The sequence below is a fragment of the Cervus elaphus genome, chromosome 9, assembly GCF_910594005.1.
Source record: "Cervus elaphus chromosome 9, mCerEla1.1, whole genome shotgun sequence".
Classification (NCBI taxonomy): Eukaryota; Metazoa; Chordata; class Mammalia; order Artiodactyla; family Cervidae; genus Cervus; species Cervus elaphus.
Window position 1 is genome coordinate 89,280,872 of NC_057823.1, and position 15,363 is coordinate 89,296,234.

Consider the following 15,363-nt stretch of genomic DNA (forward strand, 5'->3'; position numbering starts at 1 on the left):
ACAGAAAATGCTTGGACTTTCATTAGCCAAGACACCTGATTCCAAACATGATGGAGGAGCCCACCACAGAGAAACACTGAATAGTCTTTTGTTTTAATTTCCTGACAGATTATTCTCAGAGTGGCACATCCTGATCTCAGATCAAAAGTCTAATGGAACAAAGTCTGGGTGCCCACCATTCATATGCTGCAGAGAAATGAGAGAAAGCTACAAAAGGTGGCATGATTCTATGTTGAAGTTAATTCTGGAGAAGAGAATTTCCTTCCCTTTGCTTGACAGAGTATGAATCATACAGACTGAGAACAAGGGAAGGGCTGTGAAGTGTGAAAGTCGCTCTGTCGTGTCCGACTCTTTGCAACCCCATGGACTTTATAGTTCATGAAATTCTCCAGGCCAGAATACTGGAGTGGGTAGCTTTTCCCTTCTCCAGGGGATCTTCCCAACCCAGGGATCAAACTCAGGTCTTCCGCATTGCATGCAGATTCTTTACCAGCTGAACCATGAGAGAAGCCCATATAAATGATCAAAATCCACCTCTCTCTGGACTCTTGAGTGTGTGATAGCTGAAGTAACATACCTGATTGGTGGTTGATGAGATGGTGTCTACATGGTCTGATTCCCAGTTTGGTCCTTTTTCCATTGCACCAAAGCGCCTTCAATATGGCAAGCTGTATAAATACAAAAACAATGAGAATGCTCAGGTTATTATACTGACAATTCAAACATTCAGTAAGGGGAAAAGAAAGAGTAAAAACCCAGTGAACTCATCAAGAATTTTTATTCACACAAATGCTTATACTTCTCTGTATGTACGTTTCCTATGGACAGGATAGTTATGTGTTTTGTTTACTGCCTTTCCTATCACATGGGCTTCTCTGGTGGCTCAGTGGTAAGGAATTCGTCTGTCAATACAGGAGACCCAGGTTCAAGGCCTGGATCAGGAAGACCGCCCTGGAGAAGGAAATGGCAACCCAACTCCAGTATTCTTGCCTGGAGGATCCCATGGACAGAAGAGCCTGTGGGCTACAGTCCATTGGGTCGCAAAGGAGTCAGACATGACTTAGTGACTAAACAATAAAACATTTCCATCACACAGTAGCCACTAAATAAATATTTATGGAAATAATGAACAGAATAGTTCTGTACAGCTACCAGTCTCAACCTGAAGCTCCAGACTCTGAAAACCCTGTTCTTATACTGGCTGTTCTTGAAGCAGCTCTCCCTGGACCAGGGGAGCAGTGCACAAGAACCTCAGTCATCATACTGCCTCCTAGAGGCCCCCTGGTAGCAAGGGTATAGCTGGTCCCTCTTTTTCCTATGAGCAGTATGGAGCCATCTAAGCACAAACCTATGCAATCAGCTCAAAGTTCCTCTCCAGGGAACATTTTTCTCACACTGTTTAAAGATGTTTTATTTCCCCTGCTGCCTTTTTCTCCCATCTTTTCCCATTTCTCTTTAGAAATCATAATCAGTCTTTTTCATTTACGACACCCATAGATTTAAAAAAACAGAAAATCCCCTAGAAATAATGAGGAACTCAACACTGCAAAATCCTCTAGGTAATTCAGCAGTCCCCTGATCACATACTGTATCCTAACTATCCAATTGTAAAATTCCCCATGCACCAGACAAGCTCACGTTGAACCAGAAAAAGCAAGCTGTAGATGTTACCGCAGAGCTACTTGTATTCAGGAAAGAAAATGAAAGAGATAAGGGCCAAATAGAAACACACAAGCATTGTGCATTGATACTGCTGTTGTAACAATAATAACTCAACACCGTTGGTGTTTTGCTGTTTACACAATCCCATGGTATACATAATTAAACTGAAGCTCAGTACTCTTAAGTGGGTTGTTTAATATTATATAACTGATACATCTTGGAACATAGACCCAGGCACTGAAGTCCTTTGAGTGTAAATGTTATGGTCTTGTCAATATACTGTGCTTTAAAAGATCAACATGAATTCTGGAACCATAAAAGAGCCTTACATCTTCTGCAAGTTCAGAGGATCCACTGAATATAACGATGGTTAAAACCATGCTATTGTAGCCTGGTAATTTATCTTGATCACTTCAGACATGTGTTACAAGTAATTTATTAATAATAATAAGGTGTTATAGTTTAGGAGTGGCTACTTTTTAATAACTTAGAGCAGATATACCTGTCACACACTCTCACTCATTTGTGCTGCTATATGCTTTATTCAGGTGAATGCAAAATCTGTGCAATAATCACTATCAGGCTAGCATACGCACAGAACCTTACTGTCACCAATGCGAGTGGGCCTTAAAGGGGCAAGGGGAGTATTTTTGCATGTATCATGTGAGAATCTCTGGTTCAAAATAAGAAACCTGGGGCTACAGACTTTATTTTCATTCTATTCCACTGACCACAATGCAGACTTGTGCCACTCAATCATAAGAGGCAACAAAAAAGATCTGGAGCTGGAAGAGATCTGGGGCCATTACTGGAAAAGAGACCAAAGATAATCATCTCTGTATATAAATGCCAGCTTATTGCCTTTGGCAGCATCCATTATTATGACTAAAGGAGTATGGAAAACTTAGAAACAATTCAAAGAACAGGGCTCACCTCCCATTAGCCAGAACAAATGTTATTCCTCTGAGATTGTCTATGTTCTACATTATGTAACTTTAATGGATTGCTCCTCCCCCCAGTGTTCTGTGCACATACTCAACAATAGTTCTTTCTCCGTAATTATTCATTGCATTTTTGTCTTTTCCCCAAATGTAAAAACTCCTCAAGGGCAGGAAATGTTTTATTCATCTTTATCCATCCATAATAGATGCTCAAAAATGTCAATTTAATAAAAATGGTTGATTAGGATTGGAAAGTAGAACCTGTGTTTTTAAAAAAGAAAGCAGTGAGAATTTCTTAATCTGAGGAGGGGTCACAGTAAGATTGTGACAGTAAGAATGACTGGTAAGGCAGTTACAGACAGTGATTCAACTTCTGCTAGAATGAACTAGTCCATAAGAGGCTTCAAAAGACTTTGAGTTTTACTCAGAATCTCACAGAAAACCACTGGAATATTTTACACAGAGGATTGATTTGGCTAACATAATATGGCTAAATAATTGTAGGGGGACAAAGGCAAAAATGGAGACCAGGTAGAAGGAGTTATAGCAGTAACTCAGGCAAGAGATTATGTTTGCTTTAAGGATGGTAGTTGTGAAGGGTGATCAATTTCTAGATTTCTACTGTATATATAAAGTCAACAGGAACTCCATATAGCTTGGTTTCAAAAAGCTATCAAAGATGAATACAAAGTTTTTGGCTAAACTAATAAGAAGGGTGGAATTCTTCAAGCATTGAGACTAGATCATATTCCAAAGGGAAGGAGTATAGATAAAAAAGCAAAAATGTATAGCTTGATATGTAGAAGATATCAAGCACCCTGATATTCAGGAATGGCCAGAGAGGTAGAACTAGTATCAAGAGAGCGCACTGTTCTTGAAATCATGTAAAAGAAGGTCTCAGTGACCTGTTTTTAAAAATCTGTCAAATGAGATGTTGTTGTTCAGTTGCTAAGCCATGTCCAACTCTGCAACCCCATGGACTGCAGTATGTCAGGCTTTCCTGCCCTTCACTATCTCCCAGAGTTTGCTCAAACCCATGTCCATTTAGTCAGTGATGTTATCTAACCATCTCATCCTTTGCCACCCTCCTCTTCTCTTGCCCTCAATCTTTCTCAGCAATCTTTTCCAATGAGTTGGATTTTCACATCACGTGGCCAAATTATTAGTTTCAGCTCCAGTATCAGTCCTTCCAATGAAGGGTTGTTTTCATTTAGAATTGACAGGTCTGATCTCCCTGGGGTCCAAGGGACGTCCAAGAGTCTTCTTCAGCACCACAATTCAAAAACATCAATTCTTCAGCAGAGCCTCCTATCCTCATCCATCAGAGGGCAGACAGATCTAAGAACTATAAACTCACAGCTCCAAAACAAAACCCACAATCTCAGAAAGCTAACCAAATAAGATGAGAATTCAGCAAAATGGCAAATATGGGTAAACCTAGGAAGAGTTACATGTGGTGGAGACATGGGATTGGAAGCCTACTGATATTGGAACAAAAGAGGGTGTGAAGGAGGAAGCAGAACAGGCTCTACCTTGAAAGCAGGACTCCATCTCTGGCCGCACTATGGACTTTGAGCTATATGCCCCGTAACTATGGAAACAACATAGCAACTGGAAAGCCAGGCCCCTAGAAGGAAGCGCCCCAGGGCTCTCCATCGCCTAAAAGAATACCCTAATTATCTGTGTAGCCGAATAGAATCATACATTCTATTATGCTTATTGGGGTATGACCACAGGCCTGTTGATAATTGTCCACTGTTACTACCTAGGCGTAAGGCATATGAATCACGGGTTAATTTTGATTGTATCTTTCTTTTCCTTTATTCAGACTAGTTTCGGGGATTTGGAGAGGTGTGTTTGGGCACATACACTTAGGGTATATAAGGTTTTCATAAAAACTGGTTGGAGTCCTTGGCTAAGAGGAGACTCTGTCTTGGGCCCGCTGGTATAACATCTGCACTCCACTATCTGCATTGTCCTTCTGAGTGAGTTGGTTTCCCAGAGCTCATGGCTACAACAGGTGAAAGGAGAGGATCTAGATATAGTGGGTACCAGTAGCTTTTTTGTAAAAGTTTTTATTGATATATTTGATTTACAGTGCTGTCAGTAGCCTCAGGTGTACTGCAAACTGATTCATTTATACATATACAGTATTTTTCATTACAGGTTACTGGGCTTCCCTTGTGATTCAGCTGGTAAAGAATTCACCTGCAGTGCAGGAGATCTGAATTCACTTCCTGGGTCGGGAAGGTCCCCTGGAGAATGGAAGGGTGACCCACTCCAGTATTCTGGCCTGGAGAATTCCATGGACTGTACAGTCCATGGGGTCACAAAGAGTCAGACATGATTCTTTAATAATAATAATATAATACAGATTATTACAAGATACTGAATACAGGTACCTGTGGCATACACTGGGTCCTTGTCGGCTATCTATTTTATACATAGGAGTGTGTATATTTCTGTCTCAAACTCCTAATTAATCCCTCCTCCTCCTTCCCTCCTTGGTAACCATAAGTTGGTTTTCTATGTCTGTGAGACTATTTCTGGTTTGCTAAAAAGTTGATTTGTATCACTTTTTACATTCCCCGTATAAGCAATATCATATTTGTCTTTGTCTGGCTTACTTCACTTAGTATGATAATCTCTAGTTCCATCCATAATAGAATAATGCAAATGGCATTAATTCATTCTTTTTTTTATGGCTGAGTAATATCTCATTACAGAGAAGGCAATGGCACCCCACTCCAGTACCCTTGCCTGGAAAATCCCATGGACAGAGGAGCCTGGTAGGCTGCATTCCATGGGTTCTCAAAGAGTCAGTCACGACTGAGCGACTTCACTTTCACTTTTCACTTTCATGCATTGGAGAAGGAAATGGCAATCCACTCCAGTGTTCTTACCTGGAGAATCCCAGGGACGGGGGAGCCTGGTGGGCTGCCGTCTATGGGGTCACACAGAGTTGGACACAACTGCAGCGACTTAGCAGCAGCAGCAGAAGCAGCAGGTTGCTTCCATGTCTTAGCTATTGTAAATAGTGCTGCTATGGACACTGCGGTGCATGTATCTTTCAGAATTATAGTTTTCTCCAGGTAATGCCCAGGAGTGAGATCACAGGATCATATGATGACTCTACTTTTAGTTTTTCAAGGAATATCCATACTTTTCTCCACAATTTACAGTCCCACAAACAGTGCAGGAGGATTCCTTTTTCTCCATACCTTCTCCAGCATTTATTATGTATAGATGTTTTTGATAATGACTATTCTTACTAGTGTAAGGTGATAACTGATTGATAGTTTTGATTCGCATTTCTCTGGAAGAAGCACAATCTGGAATAAAGATTGCTGGGAGAAATATCAATAACCTCAGATATGCAGATGACACTATCCTTATGGCAGAAAGTGAAGAAGAACTAAAGAGCCTCTTGAGGAAAGTGAAAGAGGAGAGTGAAAAAGTTGGCTTAAAGCTCAACATTCAGAAAACTAAGCCCATGGTATCTGGTCCTGTCACTTCATGGCAAATAGATGGGGAAATGGTGGAAACAGTGGCTAACTTTATTATTTTGAGTTCCAAAATCACTGCAGATCATGACTTCAGCCATGAAATTAAAAGACACTTACTCCTTGGAAGGAAAGTTATGACCAACCTAGACAGCATATTAAAAAGCAGAGACATTACTTTGTCAAAAAAGGTCTGTCTAGTCAAGGCTATGGTTTTTCCAGTGGTCATGCATTGATGTGAGATTTGGACTATAAAGAAAGCTGAGCACTGAAGAATTGATGCTTTTGAACTGTGGTGTTGGAGAAGACTCTTGAGAGTCTCTTGGACTGCAAGGAGATTCAACCAGTTCATCCTAAAGGAGGTCAGATCTGGGTGTTCATTGGAAGGACTGATGTTGAAGCTGAAACTCTAATACTTTGGCCACCTGATGCGAAGAACTGACTCATTTGAAAAGACCCTGATGCTGGGAAAGATTGAAGGCAGGAGGAGAACGGGATGACAGAGGACTATATGGTTGGATGGCATCACTGACTCAATGGACATGAGTTTAGGTAAACTCCGTGAGTTGGTGATGGACAGGGAGGCCTGGTGTGCTGCAGTTCATGGGGTCACAAAGAGTCGGACACGACTGAGTAATGAACTGAACTGAATAATTAGTGATATCGAGCATTTTTTCATATGCCTGTTGGCCATCTGTATATCTTTTTGGAGAAATGTTTATTTAGGACTGCCCATTTTTTTGATTGGGTTGTTCATTTTCTGTTTTTGAGCTTTATGAGTTGTTTGTATATTTTGAAAATTGATACCTTATTGGTTACATCAGTTGCAAATATGTGCTCCCAATTCCATAGGGGAGCTCCCCATTCCATAGCTGTCTTTTCATTTTGTTTATGGCTACTTTGCTGTGCAAATCTTTAAGTTTAATTAGGTCCCATTTATTTATTTTTATTTTTATTTCCATTACTCTAGGATGTGAATCCAAAAAGACATTGCTGTGATTTACGTCAAAGAGTGTTCTGCCTGGTTTCCTCTAGGAGTTTTATAGTATCCAGTTTTATATTTAGGTCTTCAATCCATTTTGAGTTTATATTTGCATATGGTGCTAGAGAATGTTCTAATTTCATTCTTTTACATGCTGTTGTCCCATTTTCCCAGTAGCATTTGTTAAAGTGTCTATCTTTCCTCCATTGTATATACTTGCCTTTTTGTCGTAAACTAATGGACCAGAACTGTGTGGGTGAATTTCTGGGCTTTCTATTCTGTTCCATTGATCTATACATCTGTTTTTGTGCCAGTACTATATTGTTCTCATGACTGTGGCTTTGTGTGGTAGTCTGAAATTGGGAAGCCTGATTCCTCCAGCTTTATTGTTTTTTTCTCAGGTTTGCTTTGGCTATTTGGGGTGTTTTTTGTTTCCACACAAATTTTACAAATTTTCTTTTGTTCTAGTTCTGTGAAAAATATCATTGGTAATTTGAAAGAGATTGCATTGAATCTTTGGGTAGCAATTGTATTGATTGCTTTGGGTAGTATAGCTATTTTAACAATATTGAGTCTTCTAGTCCAAGAACATGGTATATCTTTCCATTTGTTTGTGTCATCTTCTATTTCTTTCATCAGCAACTTATAGCTTTCAGTAAAAGTCTGTTGCCTCCTATACAGGTTTATTCCTAAGTATTATATTCTTTTTCATTCATAAGGGGATTGTTTCCTTAATTTCTCTTTCTAATCTTCCATTGTTAGTGTATAGAAAGAAATGCAACAGATTTCTGTGTATTAATTTTGTATCCTGCCACTTTACTAAATTCATTGATGAGGTCTAGTAGTTTTCTGGTGGCATCTTTAGGATTCCTATATACAGTATCATGCCATCTACAAACACTGAGAGTTTTACTACTTCCTTTTCAATTTGGACTCTTCTTCTCTTCCTTCTCTGATTACCATGACTAGGATTTCCAAAGCTGTGTTGAATAAAAGTGGCAAGTGTGGGCACCCTTGTCTTGTTGCTGAGTTAGAGAAAATGCTTTCAGCATGTCACTGCTGCATATGATGCTAGCGTTCGGGTTGCCATGTGTCTGCGTGCTCAGTCAGTTATGTCTGACTCTTTGCAACCCATGGACTGCAGCACACCAGACTCTTCTGCCCGTGGAATTTTCTAGGCAAGAATACTGGAGTTGTATTTCCTATACAAAGGGATCTTCTAGGCGCAGGGACCGAACCCACATCTTGTGTCCCCTGCATTGGCAGGCAGATTGCTTACTACTGCACCATCTGGGAAGCCCTAAGCAGTTGTCATATATGGTTTTATTATGTTAAAGTATGTTCCCTCTCTGCTCACTTTTTGGAGAATATTTATCATAAATGGATATTAAATTTTTGGATGTCAACATCCAAAATGGATTTAAATTGATAAATCAATTTATCAATTTTTCTACATCTATTGAAATGATGCTGTGGCTTTTATTCTTCAATTCATTAATTGGTGTATGACATTGATTGATTTGTGGATACGGAAAAATCCTTGCATCTTTGGGGATAAATCCTTTTCGATCATGGTGTATAATTGTCTAATGTATTGTTCGAGTTAGTTTGCTAGTATTTTGTTGAGGATTTTTACATCTATGTTCATCAGTGCTATTGGCCAGCAGGTTTCTATTTTTTGTGATATCTTTGTCTGATTTTGGTATCAGGGAAAAGATGATATCATATAATGAATTCTGAAATGTTCCTTCCTCTGAAATTTTTTGGGATAGTTTCAGAAGTATTAGTGTTAACTTATCTCTGAGTGTTTGGTAGAATTCACCTGTGATGCCATCTGGTCCTGGACTTTTGTTTGTTGAGAGTTTTTAAATGACTGATTCATTTTCATTACTGGTAAGTGGTCTGTTCATATTTTCTATTTCTTCTTGGTTCAGTCTTAGGAGATGGTATATTACTGTTTTTCTTAGAGCAGAAATTTTACATTTTAATAAGGTCAGATAATAAACCTTTATTTTTTTTCTTTTTTTTTATTAGTTGGAGGCTAATTACTTCACAACATTTCAGTGGGTTTTGTCATACATTGATATGAATCAGCCATAGAGTTACACGTATTCCCCATCCCGATCCCCCCTCCCATCTCCCTCTCCACCCGATTCCTCTGGGTCTTCCCAGTGCACCAGGCCCGAGCACTTGTCTCATGCATCCCACCTGGGCTGGTGATCTGTTTCACCATAGATAATATACATGCTGTTCTTTTGAAACATCCCACCCTCACCTTCTCCCACAGAGTTCAAAAGTCTGTTCTGTACTTCTGTGTCTCTTTTTCTGTTTTGCATATAGGGTTATCATTACCATCTTTCTAAATTCCATATATATGTGTTAGTATGCTGTAATGTTCTTTATCTTTCTGGCTTACTTCACTCTGTATAATGGGCTCCAGTTTCATCCATCTCACTAGAACTGATTCAAATGAATTCTTTTTAATGGCTGAGTAATATTCCATGGTGTATATGTACCACAGCTTCCTTATCCATTCATCTGCTGATGGGCATCTAGGTTGCTTCCATGTCCTGGCTATTATAAACAGTGCTGCGATGAACACTGGGGTGTACGTGTCTCTTTCAGATCTGGTTTCCTCAGTGTGTATGCCCAGAAGTGGGATTGCTGGGTCATATGGCAGTTCTATTTCCAGTTTTTTAAGGAATCTCCACACTGTTTTCCATAGTGGCTGTACTAGTTTGCATTCCCACCAACAGTGTAAGAGGGTTCCCTTTTCTCCACACCCTCTCCAGCATTTATTGCTTGTAGACTTTTGGATAGCAGCCATCCTGACTGGCGTGTAATGGTACCTCATTGTGGTTTTGATTTGCATTTCTCTGATAATGAGTGATGTTGAACATCTTTTCATGTGTTTGTTAGCCATCTGTATGTCTTCTTTGGAGAAATGTCTGTTTAGTTCTTTGGCCCATTTTTTGATTGGGTCATTTATTTTTCTGGAATTGAGCTGCAGGAGTTGCTTGTATATTTTTGAGATTAATCCTTTGTCTGTTTCTTCATTTGCTATTATTTTCTCCCAATCTGAGGGCTGTCTTTTCACCTTACTTATAGTTTCCTTTGTAGTGCAAAAGCTTTTAAGTTTCATTAGGACCCATTTGTTTAGTTTTGCTTTTATTTCCAATATTCTGGGAGGTGGGTCATAGAGGATCTTGCTGTGATTTATGTCAGAGAGTGTTTTGCCTATGTTCTCCTCTAGGAGTTTTATAGTTTCTGGTCTTACATTTAGATCTTTAATCCATTTTGAGTTTATTTTTGTGTATGGTGTTAGAAAGTGTTCTAGTTTCATTCTTTTACAAGTGGTTGACCAGTTTTCCCAGCATCACTTGTTAAAGAGGTTGTCTTTTTTCCATTGTATATCCTTGCCTCCTTTGTCAAAGATAAGGTGTCCATAGGTTCGTGGATTTATCTCTGGGCTTTCTATTCTGTTCCATTGATCTATATTTCTGTCTTTGTGCCAGTACCATACTGTCTTGATGACTGTGGCTTTGTAGTAGAGTCTGAAGTCAGGCAGGTTGATTCCTCCAGTTCCATTCTTCTTTCTCAAGATTACTTTGGCTATTCGAGGACTCTGCCTTTGATGTTGCATCTAAAAAGTCATCAAACTCAAGATCACCTGGATTTTCTGTTATCTTCTAGGAAGCTATAGTTTTGTGTTTTACATTTAAGTCTGTGATCTATTTTGAATTTTGTGAAGGAGGTAAGCTCTGCATCTACATTCATTTTTTTTCCTGCACATAGATATCCAGTTGTTCCAGCATCATTTGTTGAAAAGACTATCTCTTCTCCAATGTATTAATATTGTCCTTGCTCCTTTGTCAAAGATCAAGTGACTCTATTTTTTGAGATCTATTTCTTACTACTTCTATTCTGAAATGGTCATGAAATTTAAAGTGAAATGAGTCAGCATAAACTTCCCCAGACAAGTTCAGCTTCTTAGGTATAGGTACAAAGTAGGCAAAGTTTAAAAACTACTATGCCACTTATAGGGGCTTCCCAAGTGATGCTAATGGTAAAGAATCCTCCTGCTAGTGTAGAAGAAGTAAGATATGTGAGTTTGAGTTCTTGGTTGGGAAGATCCCCTGGAAGAGGAAACAGCAACACACTCCAGTATTCTTGTCTAGACAATTCTGTGGACAGAGGAGCTTGGTGGGCTACAGTCCATGGGGTGGCAAAGAGTCAGACATGACCGAGCACATACACACATGCCACTTATAAGCTGTGTGATCCTGAAAGACTTACTTAGATTCTCCAAGCTTCTGTTTTCTCATTTATTTTCCCAGGTGTGTTGTAAGACTCAAATGAGATAGTATATGTAGACTACAGTGATTAAGCACTCAAACACTAGTTTTAGTCTGATTGGGTTTAAATCCTGACTCCTGTGTTAGTGACAGAGAGAAAGAGAAGGAAAACGAGGGCATATGCAAAATAATATTTGTAAATACAAACCGTGGAATCTAAGTTGAATAAGGAGGGAGGTGAGAATATTAAATGGGGTAAGGGAGGACAGTGAAAATGTGATTGGATCAGTTGGGAAGTTTTGTTTTCAGCTGGAAAGATAGGAAGGAGGTGGTCAGAAAACAGAATACCTAAAACTGATATTATGATAGGAATGTATTAATTGACATGACCTTGGGAATCAATGTCTGATGTAAGGTAGAGAAATGGATTTATGAAAAAGAGGTAAAGAGGCTGCAAGGCTGAGTGTCATCTCTGTGGACACTGAAAACACTACGAAGTATGCCACAGAGTAATGTTGACAAGAATGAGAAGCAAGGTTAAAGTATTCAGGAATCAGAGCTTTCCATAAATGACTGCACAAAAAAGCAAGGAGGTGTGGATAATTTCACAGCTGGAGATTCAAAGATGGGAGGAACTAACAAGGAATGAGAGAAGAAGAAGCAAGGAAGAAAATATGTTACTTGGAAGCATAGTAGTACAGAAGGTGTGAAGGGAAAATAAACAGCCCCCTCTTGATACAGGGCAGAGCATGTTTAAACCATCTAGTGTCTTAGGATCCTCTGGAGAAAGAAATGGCAACCCACTCCAGTGTTCTTGCCTAGAGAATCCCATGCACAGAGGAGCCTAGAGGGCTGCAGTACATGGGGTCGTAAGAGTCAGACATGACTTAATGACTAAACGACCACCAGTGTCTTAAGACTAAAAAGTCTTATTCTTAGATTATAAACTAGCTTCTCAACTCTGCCACACTCTGTAGGAAACCAGGCAGCATAGTCATCCACCTTTATGTTACACTACATCCTTATAAGAGTCTGGCGACCCAATCAGCATTCTTGCCTGGAGAATCCCATGGACAGAGGAGCCTGGTGGGCTACAGTCCATGGGATCACAGAGTAGTACATGACTGAGTTGTATGCAGGACAAGAAGCAAGAGTTAGATCTGGACATGGAACAATAGACTGGTTCCAACTTAGGAAAAGAGTACATCAAGGCTGTATACTATCACTGTGCTTATTTAACTTATATGCAAAATGCATATATGCAAAATGCTGGACTGGATGAAGTACAAGCTGGAATCAAGATTGCCAAGAGAAATATCAATAACCTCAGATATGCAGATGACACCACCCTTATGGCAGAAAGTGAAGAACTAAAGAGTCTTTTGATGAAAGTGAAAAAGGAGAATGAAAAAGTTGGCTTAAAACTCAACATTCAGAAAACTAAAATCATGGCATCCAGTCCCATCACTTCATGGTAAACAGATGGGGAAACAACAGAAACAGTGAGGGACTTTATTTTTGGGGGCTCCAAAATCACTGCAGATGCCCACTTCAGCCATGAAATAAAAAGAGGCTTACTCCTTGGGAAAAAAGCTATGACCAACCTAGACAGTATATTAAAAAGCAGAGACATTACTTTGCCAACAAAGGTCTTTCTAGTCAAAGCTATGGTTTTTCCAGTAGTCCTGAATGGATGTGAGAGTTGAACTATAAAGAAAGCTGAGCACCGAAGAGTTGATGCTTTTGAACTGCGGTGTTGGAGAAGACTCTTGAGAGTCCCTTGGACTGCAAGGAGATCCACCCAGTCTATCCTAAAGAAAATCTGTCCTGAATATTTATTGGAAGGACTGATGCTGAAGCTGAAACTCCAATACTTTGTCACCTGATGCGAAAAACTGACTCATTAGAAAAGACTCTAATGCTGGAAAAGATTGAAGGCAGAAGGAGAAGGGGATGACAGAGGATGAGATGGCTGAATGGCATCACCGATTCGATGGACATGAGTTTGAGTAAGCTCCAGTAGTTGGTGATGGACAGGGAAGCCTGGTGTGCTGCAGTCCAGGGGTCGGAAAGAGTTGGACAGGACTGAGCAACTGAATTGAACTGAACTGAGTGACTAACACTTAGACATAATTACCCTGAGAAAAAATTGTTTTCAATATTAGCATGGTCAGAGGTAAAAAAAAAAAAAAAATCAATTTAACAATATCCTAAGCATTTACAGCTTTAGTTAGGGAAAAGCATTTAGAATATGTAGTTGTTGAATTGCGCTTTTCTCTAACAATTGCTCTTTCTCTAACACAAGCATTTTACATAAAATTGAATTTCAGGGATCTAATACACACCCACAAAGACATTAATTCCACATCTCTTCCAAAATTAGTGTGGGTTATTAAGGATATGAGTTTGAGCAAACTCTGGGAGATGGTGAAGGATGGGGAAGCCTAGCATGCTGCAGTCCACAGGGTTGCAAAGAATCAGGCATGACTTAGCGACTGAATAACAAATTAAGCAATCCTATAGTTCCATATCTTGGAAATATCTCAGAGAAACTAAGAAACTGTGAATCATAATTTTTAAAAAATCAGATTTAAACAAAATATCCATTACAAAAAAAGTATTTTATCACAATTTTCAATAAAGAAAAGACACAACCCTCCACTTGCATGATCCTTCCCCTGCTAACCTCAGAATCAGTCTAATAATATTTTATATACAAAAACAGGTACTGACCTAAAGGTCAGTTTGCCTATGTAATTACTAAAAATACGGCACAAAAATAAGATTCAGCTTGATTACTGAGTTTTGACACTCTCTTAAATTTTGTGCTAGAGGTCACTCCAGTCTGTCAAAAGTCTCTGAAAGTGAATGATTACTATATTCATATTCTCACAATCCTCACAAAGTCTGCCTCACTTTATGAAGAGACTCAGACACGTTATTGTAACAAGCAGTTACCTATTTTATTTCAAGCCAAAAATTATTTCCTGGGGGTCTTTCAACTCTTCTTAAGCCAGCTGCCCCGTTTACCTGCACATTATTCTATCAGTGAAGTTTCCTGTAGAAAGCAGGCAGCAGCAAGGGACTGGCAATCATCATAATGTGGTTAAAATGATACAAAACTACAAATAACAACAATCTTGATAAGTTTTTAAAATATCCTTTGGAATATCCTATTTCACATCTGGAATGACTAAATTGAGATGATCATCACAAGAAAATTAAGTCACCAAAAATAATGTGATAATAAACTATTATAACATCCAGTAGCTTTGTATCAATAATGTTAAGCTAGAGGTAGAAGTGCAAAAGTCTTAACTCTATCACCATTCAGTCTAGAATAAATAAAAACTTATGACAGAACAAATTAAGGAGTGAACAATTTAATATAGTTATTAGTAATGAGAAATTTAAAAATTAGTAATTACTGAAGAAACCATATGTTTAATGTATTAACTATACCTATTAAAACTATTATATTATTTTGTCAGGTTATGTAACGAGTTTTTTTTTTTTTTTTTAAGTAGAAGCTACTTCCTAGGAGAAATATTGGGTTTTTAGGAAGCCTCACTATTTAGGTCACAGTTAACTGTACATTAGTTTTGTATTATGGTTTGTACCCTGGGAGGTCTACTTGAATTGCTAAAGTAAGCTTCTGAAAAAGTTTGATGAGGTGTCAAAACAACAGTATTTAGCAACTGGCAATTCCAGGGCACTGAATAGATCTGGGGCCTCTATGCCTCTCAGGATCCTGTGAATTTTTTAAAGACAGACATGGGAAAGTTAGGGCATCCCTCATAGATACCAGAATCCTATGCCAGTAAAAACTTACACCCCCAGTCAAAAGTCTTCAGAATAACAGGTTATTTCCAGAGTATTTCCAGGAATACCAGTATTTGCTAAATGAAGCAAGTCCCTTTATGACTATGAAAATCCTTTAAAAAAAATTTGGAATGCAGACCCACCCAAATTATTCAGGA

The 15,363-nt window shown here is 38.9% G+C and overlaps 1 long non-coding RNA gene across 1 annotated transcript in view; it reads right to left on the bottom strand.

Annotated features, from left to right (window-relative positions):
• Positions 1–451: 451 nt before the first annotated feature.
• Positions 452–15,363, bottom strand: part of LOC122700595 — a 336,313-nt gene continuing 321,401 nt past the window's right edge. Inside the window, exon 4 of the long non-coding RNA XR_006342819.1 lies at positions 452–668. This is a non-coding gene — a long non-coding RNA (uncharacterized LOC122700595). The remainder of the gene's footprint in view (positions 669–15,363) is intronic.